Here is a 21,055-nt window from a genome sequence, read left to right as displayed (position 1 = left end):
AACTCACTTGAAAATTTGAAGAAAGCGAGATGGAAACCGGGCAGAGTTTCGTCTTGGGAAACGGATTTTTCTCGGGATTCTCGGAAATCTCGGGAGTAAAAACGACCTTCGGGACTTGAGTAAAATGACCGGGGCTTCGGGTTAGAACGGGCACGGAAAACGAGGCAAGAACGCACAAGAAAGGAGAGAAATGGAGCCCTTTCTTCGGAACCCTCGCATCCCTTTTATAGGGGCTGGAACCGCCTCGGTACGCAGGGCGTACGAGGGTACGCGGGGCGTACGCGTAGGTCATGCATGACCGAGTCCTCGACTGCCTCGGACTTCGGATGGGACAAGGCTACTTCGCATAGACCGGGACTGGACGATCCGAGACCTAGGCCTTGAGTACGCGGGGCGTACGAGGGTACGCAGGGCGTACTTCTGCCTTATTTGCTGACTCCTCTTCGGATATTACCAAGAGTTTATAATTAAATTTATATTTAATTTGATTAATAAACTTCTAAAATCCATATCTTCTTCATACGAATTCCGTTTTCGATGGTCTTTATATCCACGCGTAGGTGAGACTACGCTCTACAACTTTCGTTTAGACTCCGTCGGCAAATTTCGAAATTATTTTTATTATTTATTTTTAAATTGTCGTGTTTAAGGAATTTCTTTAGAAATTCATAACTTCTAAATCTGACGTCGTTTTTTGCCAGACTTTTTACCGCTGAATTACCATTGTTAAGACCTTCGATTCTCGTTTAGGTCATTCCGGCCAAAAGTCGCTCGATCTCCGATTCGAGTTTTTAGCTGTCTGTTGCTATGCCGAACTTGGAAAAATCATAACTTCAACATACGACGTCGGATTTGGGCGTTCTTGTTACGTACGAACACGGTTTAATGACCTTAAACATAGTAGGAATTTAAATAGACACTTTTTGGACATTTTTGTTGGGTTTTGAGCACTCTAACACTTCCTAAGTGTGCATACAACCCTAATAAACCTTGGATCTATGTTTGTCTAAATACATGCAAAATAATAATTTTCCAAGGTTCATAACCTATCTAACATGGCATGGGGAACATTTCAACATAAAAGAGTTAGACGAGATTACATAACTTTTAGATGAGTTTGGTTCTTGAGGAGTTTGAGGGCCAAGCACCAATAGTGTGAATGCCTCAAATGGAATCACAAAACACCACAAACTCTTGGAAAACTTTGAGAGAGAATACACACTTGTATTTTCGGCCACACACAAGCACACACACACTAGTTCACTAGTTACCCCTTCTTAGGTGCCATTTCATGCTCCATAAGCATGCTTATATAGTGTGCATGGTTAGGATGAAACCCTAGTAACCCATGTCTTTTCCTTTCCAAGGATCCATGGGTTAAAAGCTCCATGGATCATCCATGGACTTCCATATAAGCGTAGCCCATTAACAAATGAGTGTTAGCCCACACCATATAAAACCAATAGCCCATAATCTAATTAGTCTTCCTTTTAATCTCTAAATTAATTCATAATTAATTTAAGACTAATACTAATTAAATAACATAACTTCATATTAATATATTATAACTTATAATAAATTAATAAACATATGTGTATAACTCTCATAAAATTATCTATAAATAGTTCGGGTGAGATGCAACCCAAATGGACCATGTCGGGTCGGGTCAAGTATATACCAAATAAGTTATGGACTTAGACACCTTATCCAACAGACTCCCACTTGGATAAGTCTAATAACTATATTTGCGTATGTTACTTCAGGAACCAACCAGCAATCGTAGCTCTCGAAAACTCCATTGAACTATGAAGAAAACTCTGTTGAACTATGAAGCGCCATTTTAGATAAGTGATCATATAATCCTCTGTTCTTATGATATCATCCGGACAAATACATGGAACAATGTCGTACTTATTATCCAACAGTTTGTTTCCCGATTTCTGATTTGTTTGACAAAGAACTTAATCGAACACATCAATTTAGTTCTGACCGGCCGGTACATAGGTCACAACAAAATCATCGAGGGGCCCAGATATCGCTTCTATTTCTAGAAGGAACAGATAAACTTCGACTCATATGCTTGTTCTACTACTTGTTGAATTGTACACAAAGGCACGTTTTACAACATCAAATTACTGATGCGTTTACGTGCAATCAATGCACAACCAACTCATAGGTAACAACTCATATCTCTAGGTTTGAAGATTTATATGATATTACCGTCTCACGATCACTCGAGATAAATTCCATGAAGTGATACAAGTGAGCGTGGGTTTATTCCAATACTCATAACTTATGAGCACTCATGAATGTTGTAGCAACCATTGCTATTACTAAACCCATTTAGCCATCTACAAACTCGATTCATGACAGTCTTGATTCATACCTACTTCTAACATATGAACGACTGTGGAGTGTTTAAATAACTTAGTCATTCGGAAAGAATAACCTAGCTATTTAGGAAGTCAAAACATGCAAACTGAAACACAATAATAATCGAATCCAATATGGTCTCAGAACCCTTTTGAATATAAATAGAACCACCTTTTATTTATCACCATATTGATTACACATTATTAATTTTATAATGTTTCAAACAATCAACTTAAGACTTGAATAAAAACAACAGTCGTCCCATGCTCCTAGCATGTACACTTTGTTTTTCTAAACGATAGTTATGCCATACTCCAAGTATACACACTATGTTTGTCTATGATCCTTACATTGTGACGTAGTTCAATTGAACATCATTCCAATGATACTCATTTCACAATCCCAAATCCTTATTGTAAATGTGAGAATCCCCGATTCATATCATTTACCAACATTTTAAACTTTTATGCAATGTTCCTCTTGTAATGATTATGCACAAAGTCACCAAAACCTTGTCACCAGTCATTCCAGAGTATTCCAAAGAAGGTCAACTTCTATGGAACGGAAGTCTCATATTCAAAGTACATTGCTTTGAACATCCTTCTTGCATTAAGGTTTTCTAATCTTACATAGATTGAATAACTTCCACCTATGGAGACATTTCCATAGTCCCAATTTGACTATCACTTCCGAACAAGAGTTACTTCTTTTCAGAATATGTCAATATGGTCCTTTCCGACAACTTACATCATACTTCCAACTGTCCCTGAGTAACCAATCTTTGGCGAACCTCAGATTTGTCCTCGACAATTGCTTAATCACTTTAGTCATATCCAGTTCTAGACTTTTCCCTTCTCAATGCCTTAAGCATTTGGAAAATTTAGAAAAGATGAATATTATAGCACATGCAATCGATCCTATATCCAAAGCATATGGGACACGATTCATCATGTTTGACATAAAGACATGATACTAGACAAGTCTTTTGCTACAATATTTTTTATTTTTTTTATTGCCATGTTTTCAAAATTTAACTATGAAGAGGGATGCCGTAATCATAATCGAATTTTGAAAACGCAATATATATAGAATTTCTTCAAGTTGAACCATTCCAACATAAAATTCATATATATATTCTTGACTAAAGATGATTAAAATCTCAATCTAAGCTTTATAATTGAAACGAAGTATAATTTCCTCTCCCTTAATTATAGCAAAACAACTTTTCAACCCCTGCAACTTCACGAATTGAAACTTTGTTTTCTATAATTAACATTGCTAACTTGCAACACTAAACGTAATAATCATGCTCCCACTAACATGATGATTATCAGCATAACACTTATGCTCCCACTAGCTTTGACATATTTCCAAAAATCTGCTGGACTTCTGAAGTTTAGATTCATACACCCTTTCTTAGATAGCTCACATGTGTGTCTAAACAATTTTCAGAACTATGAAAAGGGATGTCGTAATCATAGTCTCAATTGCTTAGGCCGTTTCCATTTCTCACAAGTCCATGTTAGTGTGTCGGTGATCCACACGCGCTCCACTAACGACTTTTGAAAATGCAAATAACACAATTGATATCTACGTAAAATCTACTTAGTGAAAGCGTTTCCTCACCATCATTTTCATGAATCGGAGAGAAACCTTATGACACTTAGATTTTATAGTGTATGAATTCCTATCCATGTGAATTTGTCAAAACCATAATCACAAGATAAGGTTAGTGACAAATTCAGCCTTACATGGATTAAACTTGTTCAGTCTTAGTTTCTTGTCACCTTGGTAGCACAAGGCCCACCAATGCTTCCAAGTTGAACTCTGATAACTCACATGCAAATTCAACTTATTTGAAGTAGGTACAGAAATAAGAATTATGTCAACACGATAGGTTGCAAACCTTAAGTCGTGTGCTAGTGATAAATTACAGGTTTTACTCTTGATTAAATCTTGAAACTCTTTCAGGATCTTTAAGGCTCCCACTGTCCCCTTGACATATAAGTTTCCCCGGTCAAGAACCATTCCTTGAAAAAAAAAATATTCAAGGGATAGTGCGGATTCTTATCAAGACTAACACTTCACACAATTGGTCTTAGTTGGTCTTTGTCTCATCCAATACATCACAACTTACCAATCTCAAATATACAAGAGTAGAAAAACATTTTACTCTTACATTTGACTAGTGTTAATAAATCTTCCTTTATGTCACTCAAAGTTACAATCTTGGAGTATGACTCTAAGAATTGTTTTGAACGAAGTATGACTCATCTTCTTGATGTTAACCAATCCAACAATTCATGAACTCTCTTCTTAGCCATAACAATGCACTAAGACATCCTTAGAGTATGAATTTGTGATGTGGTTTCATAATCATTAAGATAATCATGAAATATGATACTAAAGGACTCTCCCATCCTTTCTGATTTGAGAAACTTTTATCTTTCTGCCTAATTTGATTCTTCTCATTTGTTTTTTCATACAGTGTAACCTTTCCAATGTTACAGAATTATACTTAACCTTATAAGTATAATCATATTTACTAATCTTTAGTAAATCATGACAAATCAATCTTTGTGGTGGACCTTGACCAGCGCACACCCAGTGTACCTAATTCCTTAGTCCTTCAATTGACTCACATATACATGTGATCAAAGAATTAATCTTAATTTTCAAAGATGAAAATTCTCATTCCTCATACAATACAACTTGTATGACTCCAACTTTCTGTCCAATTGAGACTTGTGTGATGAAAAACTTTCTTCATTCGGTAAATTCAGACACTACCACAAATGAAGGAATCAAATCCACTTTCCAATATTGCTATTACTGGAAACATATAAGCAACAATTTTCCACAGATGCCATTGTACGGATATTTTTAAAATAAATAAAATTAAAACCCTTTTTTTTCTTTTATTTTAAAACTTTGCGGAAAAACTTATCATTACAATCCACATGAAAACCTTTTTGTTATCTATTCATAAGCAATATATTATAACTCTTAAGCAACAGCTCAAAATTCTGATTGCCGAACCATGCGATCGAAACCCACCTTTGCAATCAGAATCAACATGTACTTACTTTAAGCTTCCTATCTTTTCTTTGATTCTTAAAAACATCAGCATGTGACCCATTCACATTATGTAATAATAATCTCCAAATAGGAACTTAATAGAGTTAGACAGTGGACTTTACCCGAAGTAGAGTCAAACCTCTTGACTTGATCAACCTTATGACCTTTCAGGTGAATAGGGCAGCTTCGCAACCAATGCCCCTTCCTTTGGCAACAAAACACATGGACCCTTTGGTAATGGCACATGAGACTATCTCAGACTTAGCCTTTCTCTTTACCATTTGGTCAACCGAGTTGACTATGGCCGATCCCTTTCCATTGGGAAGAGAAATGCTTTTCTAGATATCCAATGCTACCATTGTCAATGTCCATTTAAGACTTGGGAAGTTGTTCTTTCAATCAAATTTGCTTTACTGGTGTTCCAAATCATTGCTGATTCCACAACACCAAGCAAATAGATAACATCATTAAGGGTCATGTCATAGTCTGTCTCATAGTAGTCCCAAAGAGACTCACTATGTTACTAAGAAAGTGATTGAACATCCAACTTTCACGGGACTTTGACACCCAACTCTCCCGGCTTGTCAATATGTGACTCTATCTACAAGATGTGAGCACACATAGACTATGCTTGCCAATAGGGATTGAGTGACTTTAAACTTTTCAAGAACTTGTGGGTGAGTGAGAATAATTGGAGGAGGTGGAGGAAGTGAAGCATGATGTTGCGGGACACCATCTTCAAGTGATTTGGAAAGATCATAGTTGTCTGAACCAGACATCTATAATGGGAGAAAATCAAGTTAGTTGATTCAAAATCCTTAATATAACACCCAATATGAAATATTAAGGCTAGGACCCAACACAATATTTTATAATTTGGAAGAGGGATGCCGTAATCCAAGCTATAAAATATTTGAAGGTAGGCGAATGACGATTCACCAATTTCCACCATGAAAAATGAAATAATTTATTAGGTTTTAATTGGATTTGAAATTCCTAGATCTTTTGAGATTCATTGAACTTTTCAATGGCATGTTTCAATCTCGAGTGTGCCCTCTCAAATTTTGTGACTGGGATGCCGAGGATCACAAAACAAGGTGTGAATAACCATACCAATTCACTTGGTACCCTTAATATTATCACCTAATCAATGTGCCGGTTAACCATACACGCTCCATTGATCTATGACAAACATTAAGTCACCCTTCGTGATCCTTACTAGTCCAAGTTAGTGTGCCGGTTAACCACACACGCTCCACCAACGACTTGGTAAGGTACAAAGTGTGAATTCCATGGGCTAGCACCAAATTCACATTTTTCCTAAAGTAACTAAGATTGGGAATTAAATAAAAAATATTTAGTTACTTTATAATAATCATTATACTTTTAATGTGAATTTAAAGTCATTGTCCTACCCGTTCGGCTAACGACCCTCCACCGATCAAGCAAGCGGTGGGTGAGAGTGGACACCCATTAAGTCGCCATTTTATAGGCAACAACCTTATACCCACCTTATAGACCGGCTTCGTGAATGAGGCCTACTAACGGTAAAACGACTTGTTCTTATACATATATATAATAATTAACCATTAATGTTATAAATAGTATAAGTGTTGAATTTTAACTTTTTAAAATTCTAAGTGTTGGAATTAAAGTTTATTAAAGTATGTGAAACTTTTCCAAATTCCAAAACTTGAGGGCAAGTTTTGAAACTATTCAAAACTAATTAATTCCATGATTTATGTGTTTAAATTAGTTTTAATCCAAAAACTCTTCAAGTTCCATAACTTAAGGACAAGTTATGGAAGACTTTAAACTAATAAAAGAATTACTTTTCTTTATTTTATAACTTATGGAATTAATTAAGGTTACACTTTATTTATATATTTATTAATGAAGTGACTCTTGAACCTCCATAACTTAAGGACAAGACTCTTCATCTTTTGTAACCATCCAAGACATTTCATTTCATAACTTATGAATTAAAGGTTCATAAAAAATGAAGACTCTTCATTTTCATGTAACTTATGTGTTTTAAGTGTGTGTTAAATAAAAGTGACCTTTGGATATCCATAACTTGAGGACAAATTATGGACTCCATTAAAACACATAAATGATAAAGAATTAATTCTAAACAATTCAGCAAATAATTCCTATCATTTTCTAAATTCATAAGAACATGAACATGATCATCAAAATTTCAAGAATTATATGAACACATAAAATCATGGAATTTTGATATATGCTATTGTAAATGGATTAGAACAACCATTACACCAACTAAAACAAGTTTTAAAACACCAAAACAGTTTAGGGTAATGTTTCTAGTCCATTTCCAGCAGCAAAAGTCGAAATTCTGCATTCTGATCATTCTACTCGCCGAGTGCACGAACCTACTCGCCGAGTAGGATGAATTTTGCCTTGAACTCGGCGAGTCCCCCCATGGACTCGGCGAGTCCATCAGCCAGACAGCAACAATTTCAACCTTTTTCACTATTTTGCATCAAGTATTAAAACAAGCAAGCCTGGACTCTGATACCACTGTTGGGTTTTGAGCAATCTAACACTTCCTAAGTGTGCATGCAACCCTAATAAACCTTGGATCTATGTTTGTCTAAATACATGCAAAATAATAATTTTCCAAGGTTCATAACCTATCTAACATGGCATGGGGAACATTTCAACATAAAAGAGTTAGAAGAGATTACATACCTTTTAGATGAGTTTGGTTCTTGAGGAGTTTGAGGGCCAAGCACCAATAGTGTGAATGCCTCAAATGGAATCACAAAACACCACAAACTCTTGGAAAACTTTGAGAGAGAATACACACTTGTATTTTCGGCCACACACAAGCACACACACACTAGTTCACTAGTTACCCCTTCTTAGGTGCCATTTCATGCTCCATAAGCATGCTTATATAGTGTGCATGGTTAGGATGAAACCCTAATAACCCATGTCTTTTCCTTTCCAAGGATCCATGGGTTAAAAGCTCCATGGATCATCCATGGACTTCCATATAAGCCTAGCCCATTAACAAATGAGTGTTAGCCCACACCATATAAAACCAATAGCCCATAATCTAATTAGTCTTCCTTTTAATCTCTAAATTAATTCATAATTAATTTAAGACTAATACTAATTAAATAAAATAAATTCATATTAATATATTATAACTTATAATATATTAATAAACATATGTGTATAACTCTCATAAAATTATCCATAAATAGTTCGGGTGAGATGCAACCCAAATGGACCATGCCGGGTCGGGTCAAGTATATACCAAATAAGTTATGGACTTAGACACCTTATCCAACAATTTTATTATCAAAGTTAATTTCATTAACTCAAAGGTGGTTACAATACTTGACTTTTTCGGTCATTACAAAGAGTTGAAATATCGGGTTGTCACATCATCCCCCCGTTAGAGGGAATTTCGTCCCGAAATTTAAAGTAGTAAAGCTACTAGTGGATCAGAGAAAAAGATGAGGGTACTTTTGTTTCATCTGATCTTCGCGTTCCCATGTGAATTTAGGTCCCCGCTTGGCGTTCCATCGAACCTTCACGATGGGTATGCGACTTTGTTTTGTTTGCTTGACCTCTCGATCCATGATTTCTACCGGTTATTCCACAAAGTTGAGGCTCTCGTTGATCTCGATCTCGTCGAGTGGAATAACAAGAGTCTCATCGGACAGACACTTTTTCAAGTTCGAGACATGGAAGGTTGGATGTATGTTACTAAGTTCACACGGTAGGTTAAGTTTGTAAGCCACAGGGCCGATTCTAGCAAGAATCTCGAAAGGCCCTATGTATCTTGGATTTAGTTTCCCACACTTCCCAAAGCATATTAAACCTTTCCACGGTGAGACCTTCAATAAAACGTGGTCTCATACCTGGAATTCCAAAGGTTTCCTTCTTTGGTCAGTGTAGCTTTTCTGTCGGTCTCTGGAGGCTTTCAACCGTTCACAAATTTGAACGATCTTCTCTGTCGTTTCTCGTATGATTTCCGGACCGGTGAGAGTGCTTTCAGGAACTCGTCCTCTAGCTAACTGGGTATCGCCAACTTCAGTCCAGCACAGAGGGGATCTGCACTTTTGACCATAGAGGGCTTCAAACGGAGCAGCCTTTATGCTTGTGTGATAGCTATTGTTGTATGAAAATTCGACAAGGGGTAAATGGATATCCCATGCCTTTCTGAAGTCGATCACACAGGCTCTCAGTATATCTTCCAAAGTTTGTATCGTTCTCTCACTCTGCCCATCTGTTTGTGGGTGGTGGGCTGTACTCATATCTAGCCTAGTCCCCAGGTAACTTTGTAGTGACTGCCAGAATCTTGAAGTGAATCTACTATCTCTATCGGATATAATGGATATCAGAACACCGTGTAGTCGCACTACTTCCTTTATGTAAGTTCTTGTAAGCTTTTCCATTTTGTCAGTCTCCTTGATTGGTAGGAAATGCACAGATTTGGTCAATCTGTCGACGATGACCCATATGGTATCAAGTCCACCCGTTGTCTTGGGCAACTTGGTTATGAAGTCCATGGTAATCCGTTCCCATTTCCATTCTGGTATCTCCGGTTGTTGTAGTAATCCTGACGGTTTTTGATACTCGACCTTAACCTTTGCGTAGGTAAGGCATTTACTTACAAAGGTAGCAATTTCTGCTTTCATGTTAGGCCACCAGTACAGTTTCTTAAGATCCGGATACATTTTATCTGAACCTGGGTGAACGGAATATCTTGTGTTGTGTTCTTTGGTCATGACTACGTCTCTGAAACCACCATGTTTCAGCGTCCAGATTCGGTCCATGAGATATTATGCTCCGCCACCCTTGACTTCTAGATTCTTTTCCATTCCTCGCAGGGATTCACCCGCCACATTTTCAGGTTGCAAAGCTTCCATTTGTGCCTCCTTAATTTGTGTGGATAAGTCGGAATGGATAGTCATAGTCAGAGATTTGACCCTCTGACCAGTGTATTCCTTTCGATTGAGGGCGTCAGCCACCATGTTGGCCTTGCCAGGATGATAACGAATTTCACATTCATAGTCATTGAGTAACTCAACCCATCGTCTTTGTCGCATGTTGAGTTCCTTCTGATTAAAAATGTGTTGAAGGCTCTTATGATCGGTGAAAATAGTACTCTTTGTTCCGTATAAGTAGTTTCTCCAGATCTTCAGAGCAAATACTACTGCTCCTAACTCAAGATCTTGGGACGTGTAGTTCACTTCGTGTGTCTTAAGCTGTCGGAAAGCATAAGTAATAACCTTCCCTCTCTGCATAAGAACACAACCAAGCCCTTGGTTTGATGCATCGCAATACACTACGAAATCTTCTATCCCTTCAGGGAGGGATAGTATCGGTGCGGTGCACAAGGCCTGTTTCAGCGTTTGGAACGCCTTCTCTTGTTTTGCTTCCCAGTCAAAGGAGACACCTTTCTGGGTTAATGTAGTAAGAGGTTTCGCAATGCTAGAGAAGTTCTTTATGAATTTGCGATAGTAGCCGGCGAGACCTAGAAATTGATGAGTCTCTGTAGGTGTCTTTGGTGCCGACCAGTTCTCAATGGCCTTAATTTTAGAGGGGTCCACATGTATCCCTTTCTTGCTAACAACGTGGCCCAAAAATTCGACTCTTCGAATCCAAAATTCGCATTTAGAGAACCTCGCATAGAGTTTCTCCGATCGCAGTGTTTCTAGGACATTTCGTAGGTGCTGACTATGCTCTTCCTTACTTCGGGAGTAGATAAGTATATCATCGATAAATACGATGACGAACTGATCCAAGTAAGGACGGCATACCCTATTCATTAGGTCCATAAATACTGCTGGTGCGTTGGTTAATCCGAACGGCATCACTACAAATTCGTAGTGTCCATAACGAGTCCGGGAAGCTGTCTTGGGAATATCCCCTTCTAGTACTCGTAATTGGTGATATCCGGATCGTAGATCTATCTTTGAGAAGTAGTTTGCTCCCTGAAGTTGATCAAATAGGTCGTCAATACGGGGTAGAGGATATCGGTTTTTAACGGTAAGTTTGTTCAGTTCTCTGTAGTCAATGCACATACGGAACGATCCGTCTTTCTTCTTTACGAACAAGACCTGTGCTCCCCAAGGTGAGAAACTTGGTCTTATGAATCCTTTTTGAAGGAGTTCATTAAGTTGACTGGAAAGTTCCTGCATCTCTGCTGGTATGATACGATAAGGAGATTTTGCCACTGGGGTAGCCCCTGGAACTAAGTCAATTCTAAACTCGACTTGGCGTTGTGGTGGTAATCCCGGTAGTTCTTCTGGAAAGATATCGGGAAAGTCGCGTACTTCTGGAATGTTCTTAATGTCCTTTAGTTCCTGACTTGTATCGACGATGTGCGCTAGGAATGCTCGATAATCCTTCCGTAAACACCTTCGAGCCTGGATGCACGAAATGATGCGAAGGTTTGTACTTGGTTTGTCGCCGTAAACCACTAATGTTTCGTTGTTAGGGAGATTAAGACGAACTGCTTTCTCAAAGCACATGATGTTGGCGCGAAGAAGACTCAACCAATCCATGCCGACTATGACGTCGAAACTTTTAATATGGACCGGCATGAGATTGATTGGGAAAGAATGACCGTCTAAAGTTAACGTACAGTCCATGTATATGCAGTTAGTGTTTTCGGTTTTTCCATTGGCCATCTCTATCGTAAATGATTTTTCTAACTTGCTAGGTTTAGGTTTAAGTAAGTGAATAAAGTTTTGACTCACGAAGCTTCTCTCCACTCCACTATCGAATAATATGCATGCATATGAATTATCTAGAAGGAACGTACCAGCAACTGCAATCGGATCAGCTACGGCTTCATCGTGGCCTATAGCAAAAACTCGTCCCACCCCGCCGGTATTTGCTGCCTTTGGGCAGTTCCTCTTGTAGTGGCCCACCTCACCACAACCGTAGCAGGTTTGGCCTATACCCGCACTAGGGACTTGAGTGATCGACTTTGTGGGATCCTTGCAGAAACGGACAGTGTGTCCCTTTCTGTTGCAATTAGTGCACTGCATTTCCCGACAAGGTCCATGATCGTGGTAAGTACATTTGGTGCACTTTGGAAGATTACCCCCATAAGTCTTTGTTGGGTAGGGATTTGTAGGGACTGTAGTAGGTACAGTGGCAGCATTCACTGAAACTAGTTGTTTCTTTGCGGATTCTTGGGAAGACCCACCCTTCCCTTTATTCCATACCCTCTTGTTGTTGTTGTTGTTGTTGTTGTTGTTGTTGTTGTTGTTGTTGTTGCTGTTGTTGTTGTTGTTTCCCTTTTGGGGTTCTGGTGTAGCAACCGTTGAGTTCTGATGACCTCCATAATCAACAAGAGATTGTGCCAGTTCCTTGGCACTTTCAAAAGTGTCAGGTTTTGAAGCTAACACGCTTGACCTAATTTGTGGCGACAGTCCCCAAATGTATCTCTCTATTTTCTTGCTCTCAGGCGCAGTCATATCTGGGCAAAGGATTGCCAGATCGCAGAACCTGTTGGTATAAGTCGCGATGTCGTTACCAACCATTCCAAGAGTCCAGAGTTCGTGCTCGAGTTTTTGAATCTCTCCTCGTGGACAGGAGCAGATTTCAAAGACTGATTCCGTCCTTTCAATCCACTGCCTCAGAGCTATCACACCACCAGTTCCATAAAACATCCGGGGCTTGGCATTAGTAAAGTCCTTATAGGTGCATTCTTGGGGTTGCCCATAACTCTCGCCATGGTTGGATAGGTGTGTGCCAGTTCCGGAGCCAGTAGTACTCGAGTTATTGATCTGTGACATGGTAGCTGCTACCACTGCGGTGACTGCTGCTTGGAACATGATAGCATCAAATTGAGGTGGTGGAGGTGGTGGTGGTATAGGTGCTTCCCCACCGTTGTTTCGCCTTGGGTTCCTACGCGGAGGCATCCTTTAACTATAGGTTGAAAAGGTAACGATAAGAATTACTTTAGTATAGAAATTGAATGTGTCTTATGAACCAAATTGCTATAGTTCAACAACAGATGATAGTATGAGTCTTAAAATAGAAGCATGAAAGTTATTTGTAAGACTAACAATATAAATCGTGCATTTGGTTTCTCGATGACTTTTCAAGGATTTAATGAAATACTCAACGTAGTAATAATAGTGCCACTTATATTAATATAATATTTGATACAACGATCATGAAAAATTGACCCCTATAAGGGTCTCCGGTTACAAAGTTTGATAAATTTAAAGACTTTTAGCCGAGTTCCTAACTTCTAACAAAATTTGAGATTTTTGCAAGCACTACTTGCGACGTAGGTTGCGCTTGGAGCTTGACTCCGCATCCGATTGCTTTGACTCCATTAGACGCCTATCAAAAGCGGCTTGTTGTTCCCTTAATTCGGCGAGGGCTGCAATCATTTGCGCTTGGAATGCCTCCGTTTGGAGTTGAGCATTGTCTTGCATTCTGTCCAGCCAACGGATGTCGGAAGTGTGAACCTGTACTTCCACGTTGACATCCCAAAGCCGGCTAGCTTGAACTCCGGATTGATAGGATTGATTGGCTATCTTGCCCACCATTACTGGGAGTGCCCGATCAGCCGAACCTCCGCCTCGGACATCGTAGAAGTCCCGGAACATGCCATAGAGAGGGCGTAGGTTTTGTTGTTGGCTCCAATGGTGGAGGTGACTTCCCCAGACGGGAGTCGGTCATTGAAAGTTCCTTACGAAGACGGGAGGTTGTACGGGTGGTGGGTTGATCACTTCCGGTTCTGAGTCGGTACCGGAGTCATCATCCACTTCTATGGGTTCCTCGTCCTCTTCGAGATCATCTTCGACCCATCCTCCGTTGCCTTGGTTGGGAAAGTAGGGGTCGTCAGGGTGGTGAAATCCAGCCATTTGACTGTACGAGAAATAGGGTTATAAGAATTGAATAAAGTTGAAACACGCAAGGTTAAACATGTAAGTTAAACTAGTTTATGTAGAAAATACTCCTATAGTATTTAATTTCTTGTGTTTGATTCTTGTGATGTTTTGGTAAGTTTGACTTGTTGCTTACTACGAGCATTCCTCGATATATAGTGGTCCGATCTCGGGCAAATATAGTTGATCACGCTATATTTGTCCCAAATCTGATTATATATATATCGATTTCTAATCGTAGTGTCAACTTGTCTAAATACTTGTTGTATAGTTAAAATCATGAAAATAATTTGTTGTATGCATGTATTTGTACTTAAATGAACTAACAATTTAAGTTAAACGTAACGCTGCTCAAGCGTAAAACAAAAGAAAAATGTTTTGTCAGAGAGTATTAGTCCCTTAAGCATTTATAGTTTGTGTATCTTATGTGGTTCGATATACTTAGTTCACTATAAACATTGCTCTGATACCAATCTGTCACACCCCCAAACCTGAACAGCGGAAACGTTCGGGGGCGGATGATTTCATGTGGTAACGTAACAAATGAATACATAGTAAAGAAAGAAATACAACCATCATATATATAATTGAAAGTTTACATTTGTCAAAAGTTACATGTTCAAAACCAATTACAATATGATGTCAAAATATGAGATTAGACTGGCGCCGCAGCATCCCTTCTTCAAAAGCATATTGATACCTGAAATTACTGAATCCCAGGGACATACAAGTAATTTTGAAAGAGTAGATCAGCATTTAAGCTGGTGAGTTTCATAAGTATTAAATGACAAAGGTTTGTATGAAATGAAATGTTTTGTCCTTGTTTGTTTGTTTCTTGAAAATCCTATATTTTCTACTAGTATAAAAGTAGCCTTCTCTCAAGACCAATGTTTGTTTCTAAAATGTATGTAAGTGTAAAATAACCAACGTGTTTGAAAACCTCGTAAATCAATGTATTTTTAATACCCCATGTGAGTTTTATAACCATACTATTGACTCGGAATGCCTATACACAACGTTCTTCAGGCGTTGGAATGTTATGACGTTTGTCACCCCAAATGGTGGACAGTAACTAACAGTCAAGGCGCGGGTTGTCAAGCCCGTATAGATCTATACACAAGCACCATGCTCCCCCTCCAAGGGATTCTGGTATATAACACAGGACTTGAAATGTGTACTCGAACGTACGTGAAGTTAATGTCTCACAAACCGTGGTATAAAAACAGATTTTCATGTTAAAATGTTCGTTTGTTCTTGTATATGAAAGTGACTTCTTGAAAATCGTGTTTCTAGTATGTAAAAGTTAGCAATATCCTCATAAAACTATACCTATTATAGTTTTCTAAAAGAGTGTCTCGTTTGTTTAGAAATACCTAGAAAAGAAATCACTTGCTATGAAAGTATAGATTTTTGTAGGGCCTAAGATAGACAAGTATACATATAATCTAAGAAAATGTTTAGTTTATACATGCATTACAACAATTTATATTTCAAAAGATAGAATGCTATTGTAACATATTTTATATACGAAAGTTCCCTATAAAGTTTATAAATCACATATGATTTGGTTATATAAAAGCATATAAAAATTCTTTATACAACACACGATGATACTTGTGTGTTTTACTTGTATTCCCCCCCCCCCCCCCCTTGAAAGCATATAAAAGCATTTATAGAACATTTAAAAGGTTAATTAAGGGGTATGAACTCACTTGAAAGTTTGAAGAAAGCGAGATGGAAACCGGGCAGAGTTTCGTCTCGGGAAACGGATTTTTCTCGGGATTCTCGGAAATCTCGGGAGTAAAAACGACCTTCGGGACTTGAGCAAAATGACCGGGGCTTCGGGTTAGAACGGGCATGGAAAACGAGGCAAGAACGCACAAGAAAGGAGAGAAATGGAGCCCTTTCTTCGGAACCCTCACATCCCTTTATAGGGGCTGGAACCGCCTCGGTACGCAGGGCGTACGAGGGTACGCGGGGCGTACGCGTACGTCATGCATGGCCGAGTCCTCGACTGCCTCGGACTTCGGATGGGACAAGGCTACTTCGCATAGACCGGGACATGGACGATCCGAGACCTAGGCCTTGAGTACGCAGGGCGTACGAGGGTATGCAGGGCGTACTTCTGCCTTATCTGCTGACTCCTCTTCGAATATTACCAAGAGTTTATAATTAAATTTATATTTAATTTGATTAATAAACTTCTAAAATCCATATCTTCTTCATACGAATTCCGTTTTCGATGGTCTTTATATCCATGCGTAGGTGAGACTACGCTCTACAACTTTCGTTTAGACTCCGTCGGAAAATTTCGAAATTATTTTTATTATTTATTTTTAAATTGTCGTTTTTAAGGAATTTCTTTAGAAATTCATAACTTCTAAATCTGACGTCGTTTTTTGCCAGACTTTTTACCGCTGAATTACCATTGTTGAGACCTTCGATTCTCGTTTAGGTCATTCCGGCCAAAAGTCGCTCGATCTCCGATTCGAGTTTTTAGCTGTCTGTTGCTATGCCGAACTTGGAAAATCATAACTTCAACATAAGAAGTCGGATTTGGGCGTTCTTTTTACGTACGAACACGGTTTAATGACCTTAAACATAGTAGGAATTTAAATGGATACTTTTTGGACATTTTATTATCAAAGTTAATTTCATTAACTCAAAGGTGGTTACAGTACTTGACTTTTTAGGTCATTAAAAAGAGTTGAAATATCGGGTTGTCACAATTTTGCATCACCTTCTTTTCCTTCTTAGCGTCGATCACGAATGCTAAGTATGATGTACACCCCTTGGTCAAACATTTTCTGGCTTTCATTAGAGAAATGATTCCAGAGTTTACTCTGCGTTTATCTCCGTACACCATAAACGATTCCTTCCCAGGCGGGTTCACTTTCAGTATTTTCTTCTTGCATAAAATTTCGGCATCATTGGCGCTAAGCCAATCCATTCCCAAAACTATGTCGAAACCATTAAGTTCAATAGGCAATAATTCCTCGTGGAACTTATTCCCATTCAGATCAATTAAGATGTCTTTCATACGATGGCTAACAAGTACAAACTTGCCACTAGCAACTTCGACTATTAAAGCATTATCTAGTCTAACAACAGGCAAAGCTAGTTTTCTACCAAATTCATGCGATATAAAGGAGTAGTTGGCTCCAGAATCAAATAAAATTTGGGCAGGCAATTTGTTAACGAGAAAGGTACCTGAAGCGACATCATGTTCATCTTTAGCAGCTTCCAGTGTCATCTGGAATGCTCTCGCCTTTGGCTTTGGCGGAATGTTGGGTCTTGCTGCTTCCTTCTTTTTCGGACAATCCCTTGAGATGTGCCCCTCCTCACCACAACCATAACAAACATTCTTGGTGAAGGTGCAGTCGTTGGCATAATTCCCTGGCTTTCCACATTTGAAGCATGTGGTTTCCCCGCCACACTTCCCATGATGCTTCTTCTTGCACTTGTCGCACCATTTCGCCTCTACCTTTCCTCCACTTCCCTTCGAACTAGTCTTCGAGAATTTACTTTTCTTGCCGGACCCTGAAAATCCATCGATTTTCCGCTTCTCACCAACCTCTGACCTTTCCAGACCTTTTTCCCTGATCTGGGTTTCAACATTTCTAGCAGCCCAGATGGCGGCTTTCAATGTGGTTGCTTGTTTAACCATTGGACCATAGGCAGCTGGTAGTCCAAGGGCAAACTTGTTGACCTTAGAGAGTTATGTAGGCACCAAATATGGGATAAACTTCATCTTTTCTGTGAAACTTGCAGCGTATTCAGTAACGCTCAATTTCCCTTTCTTCAAATTCTGAAACTCATTACTGATTTCCAGAAGGTCCTGCTCGGAGAAGTATTGCAGTTTTAGTTGTTCCACAAAGCCTTCCCAAGACATTTTGCTTGCTTCTCCCTTGGGCATAGAGTCAGCTAACAACTTCCACCAACTCAACACGCCAGATTTTAGCAGAGGGATCGCAAGAGCGGTCTTCTGCCTATTGTTGCATTCGCAACTTTCAAACATAGTCTCCATTTCAGAGACCCAGTCCATAACTTGTACCGGCGTCGGGCTTCCCGATAGACATGGTGGTTTGGATGCCATTGAATCCTTATACTTGCACCCACGACCATCATTTCCTCCATACTGGTTATTGCGTCTAACCACTGGTTGTTCGTCTTGAAAAATGATCCCACTAAAGTTTTCTCCTTCAGACCGCCCTTCATTCTCCTCAGGCTCTTCCGCTTGAATTGACGGTTCTTCACGATTCTGCCTAAGCAGGCGTCTTGTTTCTTCCATCTGATGATCCAACATCATTTGAATCATCATTTGTACACCAGCCATTGTTATCGGCTCAGGTTCATCAGCTACGACAGGTATTTGTTGAATTACAGGCGGTTGATTCCGGTTTTCATCAGCATTTCCAACTCCGCTTCTTATTCTAACCATTTTTTATCTATACACCGAATAATTTCACCTTATTACTTCAAACGATTACATGCTAGTTCTAATATCGTATACATACGCTTAGAATCCTAAACACATAAACCTTCAGATTCGGTTGGCAACAAACCGTAGATCCGAAAAAATAATATCATATATGGAAACATATATCATTTTGCACATAAAAGCATTTTAGGCAACTTTCCTAAAATAAACTAGTGCTCGTGTCTAAAATTTATCAGACACACATCTCACAATCTCCACTTAGCATACTAAGTTTAAGTCTAGAAATCCTACAAATTCCTAGTTCGCTGAAACTAATGCTCTGATACCAACTGTGACATCCCCAAAATCTCTGCCAGAAAAGACCGATTTCATTTATGCTTTTTAAACATTTTCAGAGTAAATCCTTTTAGTTTTAAAAGAGATGCGGAATTTGTTCCCAAAAAATAAAACATGATAAAATAGATATTTATCAAAACATTTCATAAAGAAATATGATTTCATTTCATAATCAAAAGTCGGGATGTCATGTTCCGATACAGATCATAAAGCATAAACGATAACATTACAAGTCGTTCAACAAATATATACATATACAGACTTGTAAACAAAAACAACTTGATGATTCGCCCATCTTAAGCTCTTGCGCCACTTCCTGTAATGCAAATAAACTGAGTGGGTCAAGCTTGGGAGCCTGGTGAGCATATAGGGTTTTCAACCCACAATAATTATATTTAATTTCAACAATCCACAATAAAACCCGATTACCCATTCCCGTTATCCTCACTTTACATCCCTAAAATAACTTCTATTATAAGGAACATAATTCAGGATTTTCATCGGGACGGACATTACTGCAGAGGGGCTTCCTCAACAATAAGTGCCCTAAAGGCAACCATGTGGGGGATAGAGTACACCGGTGAACACGTCGTTCACAACACCTATAGGTGATGAGTCTGCTAGTGTTCCACAGGACAGTCTAGAATAGTCCGTGGTCGTCATCCATACTCTACTGAATGACTAGAATAACACCAATAACACCGAGGCCTCTCATCTGTTTATTTCACACCAATTATCTACCCATGTTCTACCCAACATATTAGTAGATAAAAATATACATTTTTATACATTGTTTAAAAACCTGTATAGCATGCTTTAATCAATATATATTCCACATAACAGATGAGGCATACACACATAACACGTATTTCATAGAGAATATATCAGATCTATGAGATAGAAGAGAGTGAATATACATTCACACATATAACAGCAAAATATATACACATAGCACGTATTTTATATAGAATACTTCCTGTATTCTCAAATACATTCAACAATTACTTGTATAATATCGTGTATCGAAAAGGGACTATACACTCACTTGATCGGAAGACGATCGGACAGCACTACGGCTTGCAGAAGTAGTGTCTCTTCGTAGATCTGGAAGATCTTCACAAAAACCGGGCTCCTCGCGGGCAGAGCTTCGGCTTGGGAATCGCACTTCTTGGGATCTTCGGGATCTCGGGACTTGCTTCGGGGCTCGAGAATAATATCGGGGCTTCGGGATATGATTGGCATGCAAATCGAGGCAAAAACTTAGAGAGAAAGTAAGAAAAATCGCAAGGAAATGGCTGATCTCGAGTTCTATTTATAGGTTGCTGGGTCTAGGATTACGCTGGGCGTAATCTCAAATTACGCAGGGCGTACTCAGTACGCGCGGCGTACTCGAATTATGTGGGGCGTACTTTGACGTCACTGCGTGCGTCGACTGGTGGCACTCGAGTATTGGTCTGACAAGTTGCATCCGACTGAGTACGCTGGGCGTACTCAAATTACGCTGGGCGTAATTTTACTCGTCAAACTTCTAAATTGCGTAAATTTCACATACGAGCTCCGTTTTCGACGTTCTTTATATCCACGCGTAGGTCAGACCATACTCTACAACTTTCATTTAGACTCCGTCGGCTAATTTTGACTTTTATTTTTATTATTTATTTTTAGAAGGCCGGGACAGAAAAACTTCGTTATAAATTCATAACTTCTTCGTCTGACGTCCGTTCTCGCCCAACTTTTCATCGTTTCACTACTAGCAGCGAGATCTTCGATTCTCGTTTAGATTGTTTTGGCTAAAAACCGCTCGATCTCAAATCGAGTATTCGGGCTGCATACTGCCCAGTCGAAACTTCAGAAAATCATAACTTCCTCATACGAATTCAGATTTGGGCGTTCTATATATATTCGGAAACCTCGTTTCGGCTACTACAAC

The sequence above is a fragment of the Lactuca serriola genome, chromosome 8, assembly GCF_051521515.1.
Source record: "Lactuca serriola cultivar US96UC23 chromosome 8, Lser_US96UC23_V15, whole genome shotgun sequence".
NCBI classification, from domain to species: Eukaryota; Viridiplantae; Streptophyta; class Magnoliopsida; order Asterales; family Asteraceae; genus Lactuca; species Lactuca serriola.
Note: the sequence above shows the minus strand (reverse complement) of the source record.